Genomic DNA, 22,308 nt, shown 5'->3' with positions numbered 1-22,308 from the left:
AACTTTAGCTATACTTAAATGATAGCTACACTAGATGACAATTGTTTTAAACTGAAATATTGTTTTGAACATATCTATTCCAAAAATAGTTATTCTAAAAAAATTGTTGTTTTGAATGACGACTATTCTAAACAATAATTGTTTCTCCGAAAGAAATATTAAGTGAAATGATGATGTTACTTGTACCACGTTTGGTAACATAAATTCTTAAACTATAATAATATTTAAGGAAGAAATAAAATGTTAATAGCCAAAAGTAAATATATGCTACCTTTAATTGGATGGTCACAATGATTTAGTTGTAGAGGAATTATTAACTATTGGATTAAATGGTAGATGTGAAATGGTACATAAGAGTGGATCAATCATGTTTTTCGGGCCTGATTATCATTTGGAGAAGATTATGTTTTTGCATAGTGTCAACGGATCTCTTGAATTTTGAGTTGGGTATTGTATGTTTTATTTGAGTAAAAAAAAAAAGTGCATCTGGTAAATCTTGAAAGTTAATAGTAGAATATAGATGGTGGTATATTTGAATCGTGTGCAGGGTGATAAAGATTACATGTTTCTAGGGAGTTTGATCGCAAAATATGGTTGCTAAGGAGGTTCATATGCCAAGAAAATTGAGGGCTTTAAAGGAGTTTTCATTGTACAAATAATTTGGTGAATGCTTGCTAAGGTGTTTATTTGCAAATGGAATTTAGGTGCTTTTATGGAATAGCAATGCAGTTATAAGAGTTTTAATATTGATTATCGATAGATGTTGTTGCAATGCTTATGATGTTCATGTTGTACGAACCGATACGGTTAACTTTGCCCTTATCAACTTTAATAAAAAAAATTGTTTTAGCTTAGAAGAAAAATCAGATAGTGCTGTGTACCTACCCATAGGGCACCCATGATATATATATATAATTTCTTTCTAATAAAATTATGATTCTATCCTCCAATTTCTTGAGCTTTAGGTGCAGAAGTGTTAATGGTCAGGCCAGGTTGAAGCCCAACCTAATCTAGCTCTCTCAAATAATTAGTTTTATTATTTAAAAATACCATTTACATTTAAATTTATTTATAAAATATATAGTCAAATGAATGAAGATGAGCTGCTCCGAGGTTGTCAATTTTAAGCTCAAATCTGACTAAAGCAGGTGGGATGGGTTGCTTGGCCGTCAACTCCTTTGCTTTTTCCTATTCCTAATATTAATTAAGACTAATGGATTGATGATATACTACAATTCAGAAAGTCAAACATAAATTTAATTATATTTGTAAAATCATCCAATTTTTACGAAAATTGTTGTTATGAAAAATATTAAATAAATTAAAAATATGAGATGAAAATAACATAAATATACATACAAATATACATACATGGAAAAATATACATAAACAAATTTTTAATGTATAAAAATTTAATATAATATATTCTGAAAAAGAAATTAATGTAATATACAAAAATTAACCTCACTTAAAGTCCTGCTTTGAGGGTATAATTTTATAACACTGACTAATCCTCAAATTATCTTCTTTAATGATGTACGTTAGTCACGTGTTTCACCAAACAATTGTTTTTTTTATATATAATGCTTCCAACTGTTTAAACTGTTTTTTCAACTTTTAAATAGAAAGATAAAATGTATTAAAATATACTTGAACCAACATCTTTTTATACCGACAATAATATCAATATCAACTCACTTAAAACTTAAACATCACAATTGTTACGTGAACAGTAGATCTAAAGCTTTTAGTATTGCTCCTATGATTTCAAATCGTCAACTACACCTATAAAAATAAAGAAATAGACATGAATATGCCCTTTGCCTCTTCCTCGCCAGTTGCTTGCTCTTAATTCAAGTTGATGTATAAAAACCGTGAGAACCAAGTCCTACGATTAGCCAAGTCCTAATCGAAATATTATAATCTGAAAAAAGACTTTCTCAAATCATTCCCTGCAAGCTATAAATTCTTAATTTGAGCTGATAAATACTGAGAACCAGTCCAATGATTCGCTAAGTCCTAATCAAAATACTATAATCCGATAAAAACAGACTTTCTCTAGTCATTCCATCCTAGCTATAACCTATAAATTCCCTTCACCTCCCCAACCCTCCTGAAATGTCTCAAACTTAGAAAGCAACTGTAAATCCAACTTATTACGAATGTAGAAGGAATTTTTATTTTTTGTGGACAAATTTTTGAAGTGTCATTTATTTGGAGTCAATGGATCTTTCAACATTTTTAGTATTGTCCCTAGTTCTGGTTGTCTATCAACTTTACGGAGAGCCACTGACAATTCACAAAATGTGAGTGCCTTATTGAATTAGATGAGGAATGGTAGAGGATTGAATATATACAATTTTTACATTATCCGAATTTGAATCCATAAATTTGTTTAAAAATTCGAATCCGCTAATTATTCGAATGTTACTATCTAAATACCAATTAAATATCATTATCCACCAAATATACAAATCCACAAAAAAATCAAAATTTGAATCCAGGAAATAATATAAAATCAAACAAGGAAAATAATTTTAAATAAATTTTATTCATAATAAAAAATAAATAAATGCCAATTATCAAAAGTAAATTAACAATTCAAACAAATTAAACATAAAAATTTCAGAACAATTTAAACATACGAATTTCAAATAAATTAAAAGTTCCATAACAATTCCAAATAATTTAATTACTTAACCATAATTATATAATGTCAATTATATATATTATGATCTACCATAAAATTAGTTACACGTTTAAGGTATAAAGTTACATATCATTAATATAAAAATATACATTATAGTATCATAATTGTATATAGGGTTAGATATCATTAATAATCTACCTAATTATATAACGCTAATTATATTATTATAATCTACCATAAAATTAGTTATATGCTTAGAGTTTAAGTTTACAAATCAAAAACATAAAAATGTACATTATAAAAAAAATAGTTGTATATGGGGTTATATATCATTAATAATATACCTTAATTATATAATGTTGATTGTATATATTATAATATACCATAAAATTAGGTACACATGTTGAAATCATTAATCAAAGAATAAAAATTATAATATCATAATTATATAATAAGTATTATACATTCATAATTTACTTTTATATAATAATTGATATATTATATGTAGTTAAAGCATGGGCGAAATTAGGGGGTTGACAGGGCCCCAATCCCCCTAAAATAGAAAATTTTCCATTTAGGTCATTTGAAATTTTTAAAATTTTAAATTAGTAAAGGTAATTGCACTTTGGCTCCCCTAAAAATGATAAAAATTTGATTTTATCCTTTAAAAACTATAAAGATATAGACTATTAAAATAGTGATATTGCATTTTTACCATCTTAAAAATTATAAATTAATTTTGCCCCCTAAAAAAATTTTCTGGCTTCGCCCCTCAGTTAATGGTGCATATTATACTATTTACTAAATATAATTATGTCACATTATAAAATAAATTCATATTATAAAATTATTTAATTATATAGATATTATTATTTTTGTTTAAAGTAATTTAATTGAGTTGATCAAATAATAAAGGGAATAAACTCAAATTTAAGAATTTTTGTAACAACCCGTTTTTCAGTGGCATCAAAAACGATAATTTTGGAACCCCATTTTCGATGGTTCAGATCATAAAAATTATTATTTAATATTTACATAATTAGTATGAAGTTTAATTAGAATTTTATTCTTTAATTTTGTTAATTGGATAGTTAATTAATATACAAGTGTAATGATCCTAAAGTCAGTGGTGTCAGAAAATGAGATATCGAGACCTCGTTTCCGTAAACTGAGCCCACAAATATTTTTATTAAATATTTACGAAGTTACTATATAGGTGAATTGAATTTTGGATAAGCAATTTGGCCGAATTAAAGGCTAATTAAGGTACAAAGACTAAATTGTAAAAGTTAGAAAAGTTAATCGCTATATATTTTTATTTGTTAAAGGGCTTATTTAGCAATTAAACTAAGGTTTAAATAGCAATTTGCCCACTTTAAATTGTAGTGGACGGTTATTGCTTTACTATTAAGTAATAATATTATTAAAATTTAAAGGTTTAATAAATAATTAAATGATAAAACATTAAACAAAAAGGAAAAGATGTTGTCATCTTCCTTTTATTTCTTCCCCAACCGTTCCACCATTGAAGAGAAACCAAGGGTTTCGTTCAAACCTAATTCCTCCATTTGGTAAGCTCGTTTTAGTTTGTTTCTTATAATTTTCATATTTTTGAGATCGTAATAGTTTGATTTAGCTAATCCGTATGTTAATTTCTGAAACTATTAAAGTTTATAAATGATGTAATTAATGAATGCTTGAAGTCTTAGTTTTAAATTGTTAGAATTGAATCTTAGATATGAAAAAGGACTAATTTGTAAAGTGAAAATTGTTAATTTTGAGCATAAGGACTAAAGTGTAAATATTTAAAATTGATGTTAAAATTCTATAATTATTTATAATAGAGGGTTGTGAAAGGATGAAATTAAGATCTGTTTCAAAATCGAGGCTCAAATGTGAAAGATATTACAATTTCAATTTTAAGGACTAAATTGAATAAAATATAAATTTAGAGGGAATATTCGATAAATGAAATTGAATTGATAACTATATTAGGCTGTAAAATAATGTTTTCTATTGATAATTGAATTAAATTATGATATAGATCAGGATGATAATCACGAAAAAGAGAAAATTATAGATTAGTCCCTGACACCTTATCGGTTGCTATTTTTTCCAGGTAAGTTAATATGGTGTAATTATCCTTTGATTCATCATGTATATTATGTTGTGAATGTTATACATATATAAGTTATAATGAACTTTGAATTGGTTGCAATTTAGTACAAAATGGTGAGATTGAGATTAAATTGAAAAGGGATAAATATGAACTTATATGATGAAAATTACCTTGATGAAGCTTCATAAATGTATTGTGCACATGGTTACAAGTTGATTTCTGATGATTTCGAGATCTAGAAATTGTTGTTGGCTAGAAGATACATGTGACATAGGTTTAGCTCGGACAAGTAACTTGATCTCGTTTTAAAGGTTTAGCCCGAATGGGTAACCTTACATGTATATATAGCCGTAGACAAACTATTTGATGTGTCGATATAAAGGTTCAGCCTGTACAGGTAACCTGACATGAATATATGTTCGGCTTGGATGAGCAACAAATGTGGTTAATTACTGATGATTACCGAGATTCAACATTTTTTGCAGACTCGAAGATACACGTGACACAGGTTTAGCTCGAACAAGTAACCTGATATTGTTTTAAAGGTTTAGCTCAGACAGGTAACTTGACATGTATATTTATAGCTTTGGCCAAGCTATTTATGTGTCGATAAAAGGTTTAGCCCGGATGGGTAACTTGACACAAATGGATCTGTTCAGCTCGGACGAGCATCAGATATGGTTAATTACCGATGATTACTAAGATCCAACATTTGTTGCAAACTTGAAGATACATGTGACACAGGTTTTGCTCAGATGAGTAACATGATGTCGTTTTAAAGGTTTAGCCTGGACAGGTAACCTAAGATATATATTTACAGCTTTGCCTAAGCTATTTGATGTGTCGATAAAAGGTTTAATCCAGACAGGTAACTTGTCACAAATAGATATATTCATCTTGGATGAGCATTAGATGCGATTAGTACTAGTGTATTCGAGTTCTTTTATATTGTTTCATCGGGTAACTTATAAGATGTGAAATGTGGAATTGAATAACATATTAATGTTCCAAGATGGCAAAATGAAAGATCTAATGATAAGTTTGAGCATACACACATGATAGAGTTGTGATTAAATTGGATTCGGAAGAGATGAAACATCATGTTTACGTTTAATGTGTTACATTATTGAATATGAATCAAGCTTACCTTGTTGTGATTGTGTTTTGAGATGCTAGGTAAAATTTAGTTATACACATTAGTCTAACATATGTACTTGTTAAATGAGGTAAGTTAATCATTTATATACGTATGAACTTACTAAGCATTAGTAATGCTTACTCTATTACGTTTTCTTTCTTATAGTTGTCATTTGCAGAACATGTCGATCAGATCGTCCCGAAGCCCAAAACATATATAAAAAAAAGGAACTTGTTCGAATATTCCAATTTTTTTTTATAATTTTTGAAAAATTTCGACAGTATTTCTGCTTATTTTTACATAAAGCCCCCTACAAATTTAAAACAAAAAACAACCAATACCAATGTTTCAATCAAATATTTTATTCCTTAGAATACTACTAAATCATGCTAAATAAATTGATTTACTACTTTAATTATAAAGGTTTAAGTTAATATAAAAAAAACTAATTCGTATCTTTCATTCCATTTCAAGATTTAATACTAAGTTTACTAATTTATAACTTTAAACTATATTTATCATCAAAAAAGATCGTAACCATTTACTTACAACCAAGATCATTTAACATTTATATTTACATTTATATATATGACTCGTGTACAATCACCTAGTACATGCCACTTAAACAAAAGGAAGAAATACATCACCAAAATTTTCTTGTTGGAATCGAAATCTTTCTGGATGTTGAACTAGACTTTGAACTCTAATGACCTGCGCATGGAAACAACCATACGCTGAGTATTTCATACTCAGTGGTATTACTTTAAATTAAACTATTTAATAATAATAAATTTTCAAACATCGACCATAATCTTTATAAATCACTTAAACTAAATATACATATTTATATATCACTTCATAAGTCTTAAATTCATATATATATATTTTACATACTAATTCAATTCATAATTTAACTCATACATTCTTTCTCGTACTTTTCAATGGTGTCAAATCAATCAATTTCATTTTCAAATTTTCATTTCAATTATTTACCCTATTAATACCTAATTAAGCACTCAACTAAACTCATAATTACTTCAAATAATTTTTTTTATGACTCGGTTGACTAAGACGAAGGCCCGATAATGTACTTTTCTAATGCTTGTGAATTTTGGGTCATTACACTTTGTGAACCACACATGACTCTCAATAGAGTCGGGAGACAAAACCTTGATTAAGATAATATTAAACTTGTTGAGGTGTCTATCGGTTCCAAGCGAATGACACTTCGAAGACTTCTCCTAAAGGAGTTAAAAATCCCTCAACACTAATCTAAATTCCATTGGAGGATTCAAAGTGATCGACAAAATTAAGGCAAAAAGGGACAAAATTTGCGGATGCCCTAGAGTTAGGACTTATTGTCCTAATTGGAAACACTAATTATTTAAATTTCATTTTTTTAAATAGATCTATTTCGAAGTTAAAATATTATTTGTTGGATATTGTGCCTTAAGTGTAGTATATTCGTTTTGTATACTTGTATTTTTAGTAATAACATCATTAATTACATTAATACATTTTGTATATTGTCCTCAATGTTTTTTTGCACGCAAAGAAAAATGGAAGCAAATCTTGGTTATATAATATTTAAATAATACTAAGTGGTATTACGTGGTTGGATCGTAATACAGAAAGACAACTTGTATTAGTAGATGAACCTAAACATGTCCTTAGTCTAATTGGAAATGAGCAAACCGATTGAAAGACTAATATGTCGTCTCAAGTCCAATTGGAGAGATGTTTTTTCTTAAGCATCAGAGTGGATGATTCCCAAAAAATAGAGACATTGTAACACCTCACACTCGACCTAGAAGTTATGGTCTGATTATGAAGGTGACATTGATAAATTAAGAACTTTAGCCGTTTGTTCTCAAAATACATCTTATTTTAGAAAATGAGGATTTGGAAAATGAATGGTTAGAAAATAATAATTTTAGCTAACCTCTTGTGTGTTTTTAGAAAATCACATACTCGAAAACACTTATTTTATAATAAAATCACTTACTTAATTTAGCAGTGGAAAATTTTCAGAGTTTTAGTTTTAAAAATCTATTTCTAATTTGATAATTCGTACGATTTCATAGTTGTACATTTAAAATATCAAAATATGACAAAATGAACAAAAACCATAAAACAAAGTCCAAAAATAGATTTACAGTCTAGAAAAGAATTAAACGTAAACCATTTTATGGTATTATCCAAAAAATCAATCCAAGCTCCCGTGCGCCGCCTGATCCTATATTTGCTTACAAAGCTCAGTGTGTAACTCAGCTCATTTATATAGAAAAAATATCAAAATCACACAGAAGTTAGAAATCGAACAAAATAAACATCATGGAATACTATGCTAAGCAACATGTTAATCAGATCAGATACAAATGACATGACATTTTATTCGATGCAACACTTAAAACATAACAGAAACAGATCCTACCCCTATCCCCTACATAATAATTAGGGTAATAAATACCTATCCAACCCCACACACCTATAAGTGAGCATATGTCACTTTTCAGAATAGTGCAGTCAAGTTGCTAGAAATAGTGTGGTAATCTGCAAGAATCACATAAGTGCGGTCAAGCCACCAGAATTGCAGTCAAGCTACCAGAATAGATATGTGATTAAACCACTAGATAAGACAAATCATTAAACTGCAATCAATTCCTCCATCACATCATAATCCCACCCCAATGCACATGCTAAAATATAGAACATACTCAGTTGCACTCAAATGAATCATGCTTTAACAAATTACTCACATTTACAGATTAGACGCAAAGATTATATACAGACATGCTATCGAATGTTACATATACAATATCAGTATTATAGATTTCAATATTAGAGTTTTACATATCACATAACTCACATACATAAGTCATAAAAATCTCATTATAGACCCTACGAAATAGCTAACATCGAAGCATACATCAAGCGCAACTCTAACTAGTTTTTATAGAAATTGGGCCCACACGCCCGTGTAGTGCACACAACATATTTGGCCCAGCTCATGTGGCCCATATTTTCTGGCATACAGCCTAGCACATGCCCGTGTGACCCACACAGCCCACTTAACCCAACCCGTGTGGCTCACACAATATGACACAAGGCCTAACACATAATCATGTGGCGTCAACAAAACACTTTTTAGCATTGTGTTGTTCGTTGTTTTACGGGATTGAAGGTACACACCTGGTCATTTTTCGATGCCAACATAATAGCAAGGATTCCAGAACCTACGACTCTAGACAAATTGATTAGGACCAAAACATTAGATTTGAACTAAAATCTTACCCTTATTCAAACTTAACATTCAACCCAAAACATTTAGACAATCAACCCTATAAAAAGAACACACAACCAGCCTCCAAACTGGCACATTCAGATACTTACCCAAAGAAAGAACACCTCTTAAAGCACTCAACTCGTTCGAGGAGTAATCGTCGCACAACCTTCACCTAACAGAAATACAGAAACCATCAAAACTAACTCCAATAAATATATTAACTAAAAACTCACCCTCCACGAGAAGATAATGACATGTCAAAACCGAATCAACAACGGGAAAGAGAACTAATATACTTACCAAAGACCATCTCACTTAACTAAAAATTCTGATCACCATAGCCAACAATAAAGAATGATAACAAGACAAGGATAAGTAAAAGAGAAAGAACAATAAAAGAAAAGATGTCAAAAGAAAACCCAATAAATAGGAGTGTCGAAACCATTTTTTTAAATTTGAAAAAACGGGGATCAACTTATTAAAAATGAAAATTGGGGAGTCGCCACTGATATTTTATTGTGGTGTGATCGGTTCACCATTAAAAATAAATTTTAGGTCTGCGAGATTTGAGAAAATAGATCCGGGAGTCGATTATGTACGAGGAAGGGTTAGCACCCTCGTAACGCCCAACATTGGTATCGAATTGATTGTTTAATGTCTTAATGTCGAAACTTTGAAAGGATTTTAAAATACGATCCTTTGAAAAGAAAATTTGAGTAATCGGATTGGGAAATAAGACTTACCTACTTTAAAGAAATAAATCGTCATACTCAGTAAGTTAGAGTGCAACGATTCAATCTTCGAAGTTAGATTCGTCCCCTTTTTTAAAATTTAAAAATTCATACATTTTGAGAAGGATATTTGGTTATTTCGATCGATCGAGAAAATCAAAACCCAGTAAGTTAGGGTTCAATTTTCTTAAAATTCTTAAACACCAAATATTTCCTTTATTTAAAAAACGAGATAACAAAATGTCACATCCAGTAAGTTAGGATCCAACATTTTGAAATCTAAATTATTTTATTTTATTTTTTAAAAAATATGTCTTAAAGAAATGGATACTTGATGATATAAATTCATCGAGAAGAATTGAGGCCCAGTAAGTTAGGGCACAATTCTCTCGAGAATTACTTAACACCAAGCCTCTTTTTTGAACTTTTGAAATGAAGCGATTATAATATTTTAATGAAAAGAAATTTTTACAACCAATATAATTGAATAACAACATGTAATGCAAAATATAAATAACAATTTAAACTTAAACTAGAAACAATTAAACAAATAATAGGCAAATACTAACATTGACCTTAATCATATCATACAAACATCCATATTAATAATTTAATAACCCACCAAAACGAATAAAATAAATAAGGTTTAAGAAATAAAACATTTATGTATAAAAATTATGTGAAAAAAAGGTTAATTTGAAGTTAATGATATACTCTATGTACATATATATTAAAATAGTCTAATTTAAATTATATGTATTTTTTAAATAATATTGATACATTTAAAACATATTGATAACAATTAAAATATTATTATTATATTTTTTAAAAATAGAATTTGTGCTAATAATAAATTTGAAAACAATATCTATCTAATATTAAAATAATGTTAAAAACAATGAATATAAGAATTGATTTATTAAAAAAAACTTTTGAAATCAAAATTAAACATAAAAGATATATTTTTTGAAATTGAAAGTAATAATCAACAAATTTTAAATCGAAGCTTAAATGAAATTAGGATAATAATAAATTAGAACAAAATTTAAACAATTGACTCAAGATGTTGGTATATAAATATTACAAAGAATATTAAATATTATAATATATGAAAGTAGGATTTAATTAATTAAAAATATTATGGAATTTTTAAAAGGAAAGCTGAATTTGTATTAAGTCGAAATCTGTTTCAACATTGAAGGACTAAACTAGCAATTAAACGCAAACAAAAAAATCACAATCAACCACATAAAACGGTACCGTTTCAAGTTGGATTTGAATGAAAACAAGGTTAAACGTGCCGTACAAATTACAATCAATTAAAAAAATCAAATCGTAATCTCAGTAAACACACAGGGACCCATTTAGCAAATAAACCATTCGACCCATATTGCGCGGATCCTTCCCGGATCGGGTCACCGTTCGGGTCGGGTCTCCAAAACGATGCCATTTCAGTGCCATTGCATTGGCTCTGAACGGCGACGTTTTAATTCCTGCGCTTAAAAACTAAACAAATCCTAAAAACCTAGTGTTTATTAACAGAACCTAAACAAAAAGAAAGGCTCGTTGCCACTCTGGGGATTCATTACCTCCGAAGACTCACAATCTTCGCCCTAACTCCAATCGCTGCGGAGTGAGCAAAAATCCGGCCTTCAGGTACACCCCTTTTCCCTTTTGTTTTCCGTTTTCTTCTTTAACAAATGATTAATGGATGTAAAAACAAAAGGAAAGAAGGAAAAACGATCTACGAAGAAAAAAAAAGAAAAGAGAACCGAAATCACCTTTTGGAACTTTTTTTTTTGATTTCTGTATTCCAAAAATGCGTGTAAATCGTTTACAGTGTTCGAATCGCTTTCTTATAGCCCGATTTACAGAAAATAAAAAAACCTATGCTGTTGTTTTTCTATTTGTTGCTGCTTCCGTGTGTTCGTTTGTATTTGTAGGTACTCGGCCAGCCTGGAGGTACGGAGGTGGCTGTACGGAGGCATGCGTGGCGTGCGAAGGCATCACGCGCATGAGGAGTGGCTCGAAGGGGAGTCCGTGCGTGACAGCGGCGGCTGAAGGGTTCCAGAAACCCTAGTGATTTCTGGAATACTCTTTCAAAATGGGCTAATTGGGCTGAATCGGATTTTGGGTTAGGTATCGGGCCACTGTTACTGGGCCAATCAGGTTTAGTGTTCTGGTCATGGGATTTAGGCTATTCGGGTCTTAATATTTGGGCTTGAATTTTGGGTTTAATAATCTGGGTTTAAATTTCTATAAATGGACATTTTGGGACATTTAATTATTTTTTTGGTTTTTTTTCTTTGTGATTTTGGGCCCGTGCAAAGTGGGCCTATTACAGCTACCCCTCTTTGCTCGTTGTCGTGTAATGAGAATAGAGCAAAGACTAAAGATGACCAATCTTGCCCGGTCATGCTTGGACCTTGGTGCTCTTCTTCTTCAAGTAGCCTCATTCTATCCTACTGCATCTTCAGAGGTATAGGAATTGGTGCTTCGATTCTCTCCACTGTAATATCAGGGAGATAGGATTTGTAACTCGTAACTTTTGGAAAGTAAGATTCGCCATTGTGGCTTTAACCTCGCCATTGTGGCTTTAACCTTTTTAACTGCAATGTCGGGGAAGCATGATTCGCTGTTGTGGCTTTAATCTGTTCCGCTGCATCGCCCGGGAGGTAAGATTCACTGTTGTTCCTCGGTCTATTCCACCGTGATCTTAGGGAGATAAGACCTGATGTGATCTACTCTACTGTAACTTCAGAGAGATAAGATCCTTTGTTTTAATCCACTCCACTGTAATCTCAGGAAGATAGGATTACTAGCTTCAATCTGCTCCGCTGTAATCTCAGGGAGATAAGATTTCTAGCTTCAATCTGATGCGATCTACTCTACTGTAACTTCAGAGAGATAAGATCCTTTATTTTAATCCACTCCACTATAATCTCAAGGAGATAGGATTACTAGCTTCAATCTGCTCCGCTGTAATCTCAAGGAGATAAGATATCTGGCTTCAATCTGATGCGATCTACTCTACTATAACTTCAGAGAGATAAGATCCTCTGTTTTAATCTGCTACACTGTAATCTCAGGGAGATAGGATTACTAGCTTCAATCTGCTCCGCTGTAATCTCAGGGAGATAAGATTTCTGGCTTCAATCTGATGCGATCTACTCTACTGTAACTTCAGAGAGATAAGATCCTTTATTTTAATCCGCTCCACTGTAATCTCAGGGAGATAGGATTACTAGCTTCAATCTGCTCCGCTGTAATCTCAGGGAGCTAAGATTTCTGGCTTCAATCTGATGTGATCTACTCTATTGTAACTTCAGAGAGATAAGATCCTTTGTTTTAATCCGCTCCACTGTAATCTTAGGGAGATAGGATTACTAGCTTTAGTCTGCTCCGCTATAATCTCAGGGAGATAAGATTTCTGACTTTAATCTGCTTTCTTACACTTGAAGATAAGATTTTCCGTCTTCGATCTACTCTGCTATTGCCTAAGGAGACAAGATCTGCAATTTCCAACCTATTCCACTGCTGGTCAGGGACATAAGACTTGTGATTTCACCGATTTGTTCTCTAGGGAACATGACCTATATAATTCGTTTATGAACTTAATTATGCCTAATGACTAGGATGGCATGATCTAAATGTATCAAATGCTCCTAACTAGACATGTGTGAATGAATGCAGAATTTTATTTTTCCAAGAATGATCCCGCTTAGGTTGTCATTACTCGCAGTTTATTAAGGCTTTGTGACTGACGTGCTTCAACGCCTTCTCGCTTGACCGGCTTCTTCAAAGAATCACCTAGTCAGATTGCCCCACTATAAACCTTAAATTTTAATCCATTAGGGCGCACAATTTGTGCCATCAATCTCCCACTGCAATCCAAGGGTAGAAATAGGTGGCTTTTCCTCAAACCTCTCTTATCATAATTCAAGGATATAGGATCTGAACCGTTCTGGTTTCTTACACCATTCTCAGGGTGTCGTACCAAAAATTCATGCGCAAATGAAGGCTCTCTTCTCCGAGGTAACCCCTTCCTTTTGCCTGATGATTATGGTTGGCTTGTTTATTTAAACTTGGTTATTAACCCGACATCTTGTCATTTTGTTCAATCAATACATTTGACAACAAAGTCCAAAGAGAAAGTCTAAATTTAAACTCTTCCTTCTCAAATTTCTAACCTTTAAAATTGGTGTGTTCTAAACAATAGTCTTGTTTCAGGCTCCTATATTATTTAGAAACTTTTCAGGGTAATACGAAAAACTTCCTTTGTGAAAGTTTTATTAGCCCATTAATCATTATTCCAATGCAACATACTTGCAAAAAATGGTCATAACAATGGATAAGAATAAAGTTGGTTCTGGGCATAACTCAAAATGAATAGATTATCACGAATACTAAAGAAGGATTATATAGAAATCAATTGGGAATGTATATCTTGAAAAAGAAAAAAAGTATTCCAAGAATCAACAAATTCAATAATAGGAGAATTAAGTTCCTCAGATATCGCAGCTTGAACTTCTCTGTACAAACTTTCTAAAGGTCATTCTGAGTTTGACATGTGTTTAGGAGATCTTCAGTGTTTTGTCGATGCCCTAAGACGTCGCCTATCCCTTCCTGTTGATTCAGGCATAGCAAGATTGCCACACGCCCCGATCTGATCAAGATACAAGCTGCTCTTAAACACTACATGCCCCATTCTGATCAATATTTGAGCCGCCCTTTTCGGGTTTTCAACTCAAATCCCCCTTTGGCCTAAGGTGCCCTTTACGGGTTTTCCCTTTTTTGTCTTTTTTTATGAATCAAAGCGCCCTTTGCGGGTTTTCACTTTGGTCCCTTTCCTTCAAGTGAAGTATTTCTTGACTGAGTCTGAGTTTACAGGATTGGGCAAGTCCTTTCCATCCATCTCACTTAGAATCAAAGCTCCACCAGCAAAGGCCTTCTTTACGACATAAGGACCCTCCCAATTTGGCATCTATTTTCCTCTAAAGTCCTTTTACATAGGAAGAATCTTTTTTAGCACCAAGTCTCCTTCGCTAAATTCTTTGGGGTGAGCCTTTTTATCATAGGCTCGCGTCATTCGTTTCTGGTACATTTGCCCATGATGAATAGCTTTTAACCTCTTCTCCTCTATTAGGTTCAACTGATCATAACGAGATTGGACCCATTCGGCTTCGTCCAACTGGAGTTTGGATAATACCCGTAGAGAGGGGATTTCAACTTCGATGGGTAATACTGCCTCCATTCCGTAAACTAGAGAAAAAGGTGTTACCCCGGTAGAAATTCTAACAGATGTTCGATAGGCAAGAAGAGCAAATGATAACTTTTCATGCCAATCTTTGTAATTCTCAGTCATTTTCCCGACAATTCTTTTAATATTCTTATTGGCCGCCTCCACTGTGCCATTCATTTTTAGACGATACGGCGATGAATTATGATGCTTGATCTTAAATTGGCTGCAAACCTCAGCTATTGTGCTATTGTTAAAATTCAACGCATTGTCGGATATGATTCTCTTAGGCATTCCATATCGACAAATAATCTCCTTTTTCAAGAATTTACTAACTGCTGACTTCGTGACATTTGCGTAAGAAGCATCTTTTACCCACTTGGTGAAGTAATCAATGACTACGAAGATGAAACAAAGCCCATTAGAAGCCTTTGGTGATATCGGCCCAATAACATCCATTCCCCACATGGAAAATGGCCATGGAGAGGTCATAACATGAAGTGGCGAAGGGGGTGCATGTATCTTGTCTCCATAAATCTGACATTTATGGCATTTCTTGGCGTAATTAATGCAATCCCCTTCCATAGTGGACCAATAGTACCCAAATCTCATGATCTGTCTGGCCATGGTGAAGCCATTTGCGTGCGTCCCACAGATAACCTCATGGATTTCCTCTAAAATTTTCTTAGCTTCCACGGCATCCACATATCTTAACAGTACCTGATCTTTCCTTCTTTTGTATAGCACTTCTCCATCTAAGACATATTCGATGGCTATTCTTCTCAGAGTTCTCTTGTCGTTCTCTGTTGCCTGGCTAGGGTACTCCCGATTCTTCACAAACTGTAGGATACTCTGATACCAAGGGTGATCGTATTTTCCCTCCCCCTCAATATTGTAGCAATGAGCTGGGGTTTCATAGATACTCATCTGAATAGGCATCATTACTTCAAGCTTGTTCACCTGAATCATCGAAGCTAGAGTAGCCAATGCATCAGCCATTTGGTTTTCCTTTCGTGGGAGATAACTGAAAGTGATGCCATCAAACTCGTCAATCAATTCAAGAACCAGTTCTTTATAATTGATTAATTTAGGGTCTCTGGTTTCCCACTCTCCTTTGAGTTGGTATATCACCAACGCGGAATCTCCATACACTTTAAGCACTTTGATTTTACGTTCAATAGCCGCACCAATGCCCATAATACATGCTTCATATTCTGCCATGTTATTTGTGCAGTTGAAGTCCAACTTGCTAGCGACAGGATAATGATCTCCACTTGGGGATACTAAGATTGCCCCGATTCCATTACTTGTAGTATTTAAAGCTCCATCAAAATTTAACTTCCAAATGTGGTCTGTTCGAGGGTTTTCTTAAGTGTTTGCCACGTATAATAAGTCCTCATTTGGAAAATCAAAGTTCAAAGGCTCATAGTCCTCCAAGGCTTTGCTGGGTAGAAAATCAGCTATTGCACTTCCTTTAATAGCCTTCTGACTTACATATACTATGTCAAATTCAGAGAGCAGAATTTGCCATCTAGCCATTTTCCCATTTAAAGCAGCTGATTCCATCATGTACTTTAAAGGATCCAACTTTGAAATCAGCCAAGTCGTACGATATAACATGTATTGCCTTAGTCTTCGGGTTGTCCAAATTAAAGCACAACATAACTTTTCAATAGACGAGTACCTCATTTCACAATCAGTGAATTTCTTACTGAGATAGTATATTGCTCTTTCTTTCTTCCCTATTTCGTCATGTTGGCCCAAGACGCATCCCATGGAATTGTTAAACACCGTTAGATATAATATCAATGGCCTACCTGGACTAGGCGGTGATAATATTGGAGCATTGACCAAGTATTTTTTTTATTTTGTCAAAAGCTTTCTGACATTCCTCATCCCATTCCCCTAGATTATGCTTCTTCAAAAGGCGAAACACTGGATCGCATTTCTCAGTCAATTGTGAAATGAACTGAGCAATCTAGTTTAACCTTCCTAGAAACCCTCGGACCTCTTTCTGGGTGTTGGGAGGAGGCAGATCTCGTATTGCTTTAACTTTATCCGGGCCAATCTCAATCCCCTTCCTACTGACTATGAAGCTTAACAACTTTCCTGATCTGGCTCCAAATATGCACTTTGCTGGGTTGAGTTTGAGCTGAAATTTTCTCAGTCTTAAGAACAATTTTCTCAAGACTCGGAGATGATCCTCTTCAGTTCTAGATTTTGATATCATATCATCAACATAAATCTCAATTTCTTTGTACATCATGTCATGAAACAGGGTGACCATTGCCCTTTGATACGTCGCTCCTGCATTCTTCAATCCAAAGGGCATTACTTTGTAACAAAATGTTCCCCATAGGGTAATCAAAGTGGTTTTCCTCATGTCCTCCGGGTGCATCTTTATTTGATTGTATCCAGAAAAGCCGTCCATGAAAGAAAATAATGAGTAGTCAGCCGTGTTATCTACCAAGGTGTCAATATGCGGCAGCAGAAAATTATCTTTTGGACTTACCTTATTCAGGTCCCTATAATCCACGCACATCTGTACCTTTCCATCCTTTTTGGGAACAGGGACGATGTTTGCTACCCATTCTGAGTACTTTACCTCCTGTAAGAACCTAGCATCGAACTGCTTTTTGACCTCCTCTTTTATTTTCAGTATAATATCAGGTCTCATTCTTCTAAGCTTCTGCTGAACTGGTTTGCAATCCTCTTTTATAGGTAAACGATGCACCACAATGCTAGTATTTAGCCCTGGCATATCCTGGTAGGACCATGCGAAAACATCTTTGAACTCTCAGAGTAATTCAATGAGGTCATATTTCGTCCTTGCGATGATGTCAGTTCCGATTTTCACCTCTTTCTCTTCCTCTAGGCTCACAATTTCTAATGATTCCTTATGAGGTAGGATCTGCTTATCCTCTTGCTCCACCATTACCAATAAGTCCGGAGATACATCACAGTCTTTGTCATTTTCAAAGTCATGATATCCTTCCAAACACATGTCTTGCTCAAAAAGAGACTCCGTGTTTGAAACAACATCACTCATGTCATTGATATCTGAGGACCGATGGGGATACACCAAAGAATATGCAAAGTATAAATTTATGAATAATTATTTGCATGATTAGGTTATAAATAAAAAAAATATTTGGAAAATAATTAATTAAATGGAAGATATTTACTGGCTTGGAAAGAATAAAAGAATAATTGCTCGAAATTAATGCAAAGATGTATTTTATTAGGATAAAGATATTCAGACTTAAGCCTACTTCACAAAGGATTTCTTGTCATTCTTAGGCTAAAAACAATAATAATGTTTTGAACATTACTCTGCATATGCTCTAAAGACTACAGGTATTTCTTCCGTAGTCCAATTGTTTAGCTCACTCTCAGGTTCGTATGGGCCGATATCCAGCAAGGACCTTCTTTCAGCTGTCTCTATAGCATTGATATGAACTTTCTCCAACATTTCTTCAATGCCTTCACTTCTTGACACCCCTCGCTCAGGGTAAATAAATCCACCTGACACAAAGGATTTAGATATGTGAGGGAAGGTTAAAGGCTCCCACTTGACTTCCTCTCCGCTTAGTCATGCCCTTCTTCTCTCCTGCCTTTTCTCCACTTCTTTTCTCCTTTGTTTCATATCTGGCTTGTAGCCTAAGCCAAAACGATCAAACTTTCCCTTCAGCATGGGTGCCTCAACCCTTCCCTGAAGGTACTTTCCCAACCCTTTTCCTGGCGAAGCTCCTCTTCTAACCATCAACCGCAAGCCCATCTCAGTAGTCTTGAATATCTTTGGTACTGGGATCCTGTTTCCTTCAGCAATAAACATTGCGTTCACAAATTCCAAGGACCAGACAGAACATTCCACTACCTCATCATTGGTCTCTACATAAGGCGCATCACCCGTTACCATTGCTATAATATCCTCCTCCGCACTTATTGTCACCAATCGACCCTCTGATATTAGCTTCACCTTTTGATGTAACGATGAAGGCACTGCCCCAGCCGAGTGTATCCACGGTCTCCCTAATAAACAATTGTAGGAAGGCTTAATATCCATTACTAAAAAGTCCACCTCATAAGTAATTGGGCCAATTCTTAACGGTATTTCAATTCTTCCTACAACTCTTCTTTCTGTTCCATCAAATGCCCTTACTATATTCTGGCAGGGTTTCATATGTGAACTGTCCACAGGTAATCGATTAAGAGTGGACAAAGGTAATACGTTCAATGCGGATCCATTATCGATCAAACCCCCGGAAATGTGTCCCCCTGACATCGTGTAATAATGTGTAGAGCCTTAGTAGAACCCCTACCTCCAGACGGTATTTCGTCATCATTGAAGAAGATGAAATTGTCAGCGTTTATATTGTTGACCAAACGATCCAATTTATTGACTGAGATGTCCTCGGCCACGTATGTTTCGTTTAGTACTTTCATCAGCGCATTTCGATGTACTTCCGAACTTAGGAGCAAAACTAATACAAAAATACGGGCCGGTTGTTTGTGGAGTTACTCCACAACACTGTATTCACTGTGTTTTAAAAACTTCAAGAACTCCTTTGCGTCCTCTTCTTTTATTGGCTCATTTACCAATAGCTCAGATTCCACTGCCTTCCCTTTCCTCTGTTCCACCGTCTGAGTCCTTTCTCTTGGCAGATCTACTCGAGTGTCATAACGTTTCTCATTACGTGTATAGAAACCCCTTTCCTGGTATTCTTTTACCATATTGCCCTCAACTTCTTTTCCTAAGATTGTCACATTACATCCGTAATTCTACGGGACCATTTTGTCATCCTTATATGTGAAACTTGACGTTTCGTGATTATAATTTTTGGTGTTACTTGAGCCCTAGCCTCATTACTCTTAGGGCGTGAGATAATAACTACAGAATGATTTATTTTCGGGGTCCCTATTCCCGACTCTGTCGCACATATGCTCCTCCTTTCTTCCGCATCCTCATAGAACCTCATCTCCTTGTTATCCATCATGCTTTGAACCAAAGCCCTGAATCCTTCACATTCTTGGATTTCGTGCCCTATTTTACGTTTAAATTCACAATAATTTCTCATCTCACACCCTTCTTCTAAATCTAAAATAACTAACCCTCTTTTTGCCATATCTTTCCATACTCGTTTCAATGGAGTTCTTACTTCAGCGACGTCAGTCTTAACTCCTTCTCCCGTACCTTCGCTCAACATATTCACTCCCTTATCACCATGATTGGGCAATGGACCCTCGGTGCTGGGTGAGTCATCAAATCTAACAACACCCAATTTTATAAGTCCTTCTACAACCTTCTTGAAAGCGGTACAATTTTCTATTAAGTGTCCTGAAATCCCCGCATGGTAGTCACACTGAGCGTTCGTGTCATACCATTTTGGATACGGGGGTTGTAGATGACTCAAGTAACGAGGGTCAACAACATGTGCATTAAATAACTTCTGATACAGCTCTTTATATGTCATTGGAATGAGAGTGAACTGAGGCTTCTCAGTATTTTGCCTCATTCCCGATTTTGGTTTTGATGAGCCTTGCTGATTAGCAACCATTTTTATTGGTTGATTCACTGTAATTGATTTACTATATGCGTTCACATTGTTTACTTCACCTTCTCTTTTCTTTGAAGCTGACCTTCGACTATTCTCCCCAACATCTATTTTTCCACTTTTAATGGCGTGTTCAATCATTTCACCATTCATGATTATATCTGCGAAACTCTTTGAGGCACTTCCTAGCATGTGCGTGATAAACGACACCTTCAATGTGTTGATGAAAAGCACCGTCATTTCTTTTTCCAAAAGTGGTGGCTGAACTTGAACTGCAATCTCTCTCCACCTCTGTGCATACTGTCTAAAACTTTCATTTGATTTCTTTTCCAAGTTATGCAAAGTAATTCTGTCAGGCATTATTTCAGATACATGACTGTATTGTCTCATAAAAGCCTGGGCCAAATCCCTCCAAGTGTTGATTTTGGCCCAGCTCAACTGGTTATACCATTTAGACTCCGCTCGTGTAAGACTTTCCTGGAAGCAATGTATTAATAATTGATCATTATTAATATACCCCGCCATTCTCCAATAGAACATAGTGATATGGGCTTCGGGGCAACTGGTCCCACTATATTTCTCAAATTCCAGCATCTTAAATTTGTATGGAAGTACCAAGTCCGGGACCAGACTCATATCTTTTACATCTATTCCATGATAGCTTTCAGTGTTTTCTATTGCCTTAAACTTCTCTTCAATCCATTTTCATTTCTCCCCAAACTGTTTTCGTAATTCTTCTTTTTCTTTATCCTTCTCAGCTACTTCATCGAAGTCTGGGACAACAAGATTAACTGGGTTTTCACCAGGGTTAGAACCTGATCCTGCTTGGGAGTTCATCAGTATTGGAGTATCGGCCTGAAACTGTTGAGGCTTTATTGAAACAGAGGATCTATGTGGCGGCACCTCAGTCTGAACCTGCGCGTGCGGAGGTGTAAAGCCTGAAGGATAGGTGGGTCCAGTCTTATCTTCTTCTTCATCATTGAGCATAGGGCCTTTCCCCTTATTTAATCCTTTTAATAATTGCGTCAGCTCAGTCATCATATTCTTTTGAGTCTCCAGCATCTTTTCTGTCATGTCATGTTGAATTTTTTTTCCAATTGTTCCTTCATTTGCATCTATAACTGATCTTGCATTTCCTTTTGAAGTCGCTCTAACTTTTCCAATCGTTGATCCATAATTTTTTATTTTGCACGGGTATCGTAGCGGTGTTTGGTTGATGAGTTTTTATCGGTTTCCAGATTAACTGAAGCACAATTTTAACCAATTAAAACCCCTTTTAATAATCTTAAATGCATATGATGTGATGCAGATGCATGAAATGAATGCAAAAAGGAGCGTCAATTCTGATTCAATTTCTTCTTAGAAAACTTTATTGATAAACAAAATTCTTTACATAAAATGGATTACAGATATCGCTTTGCCCTAATGCTCAGAGCTCTAACTTCTTTCAACAATGAAGCTAACTCCTGACCCCGATCCGATTCTAGTTCGTACTTTACACTTAAAACATCAGCCTGAACCGATATTATTTACAAATGATCAGCTACTTCTCGAACCTGAGTAATAGTTCTACCCATGACTTAATCCCTG

This window comes from Gossypium hirsutum, chromosome D10 (assembly GCF_007990345.1).
Source record: "Gossypium hirsutum isolate 1008001.06 chromosome D10, Gossypium_hirsutum_v2.1, whole genome shotgun sequence".
Lineage (NCBI taxonomy): Eukaryota > Viridiplantae > Streptophyta > Magnoliopsida > Malvales > Malvaceae > Gossypium > Gossypium hirsutum.
Note: the sequence above shows the minus strand (reverse complement) of the source record.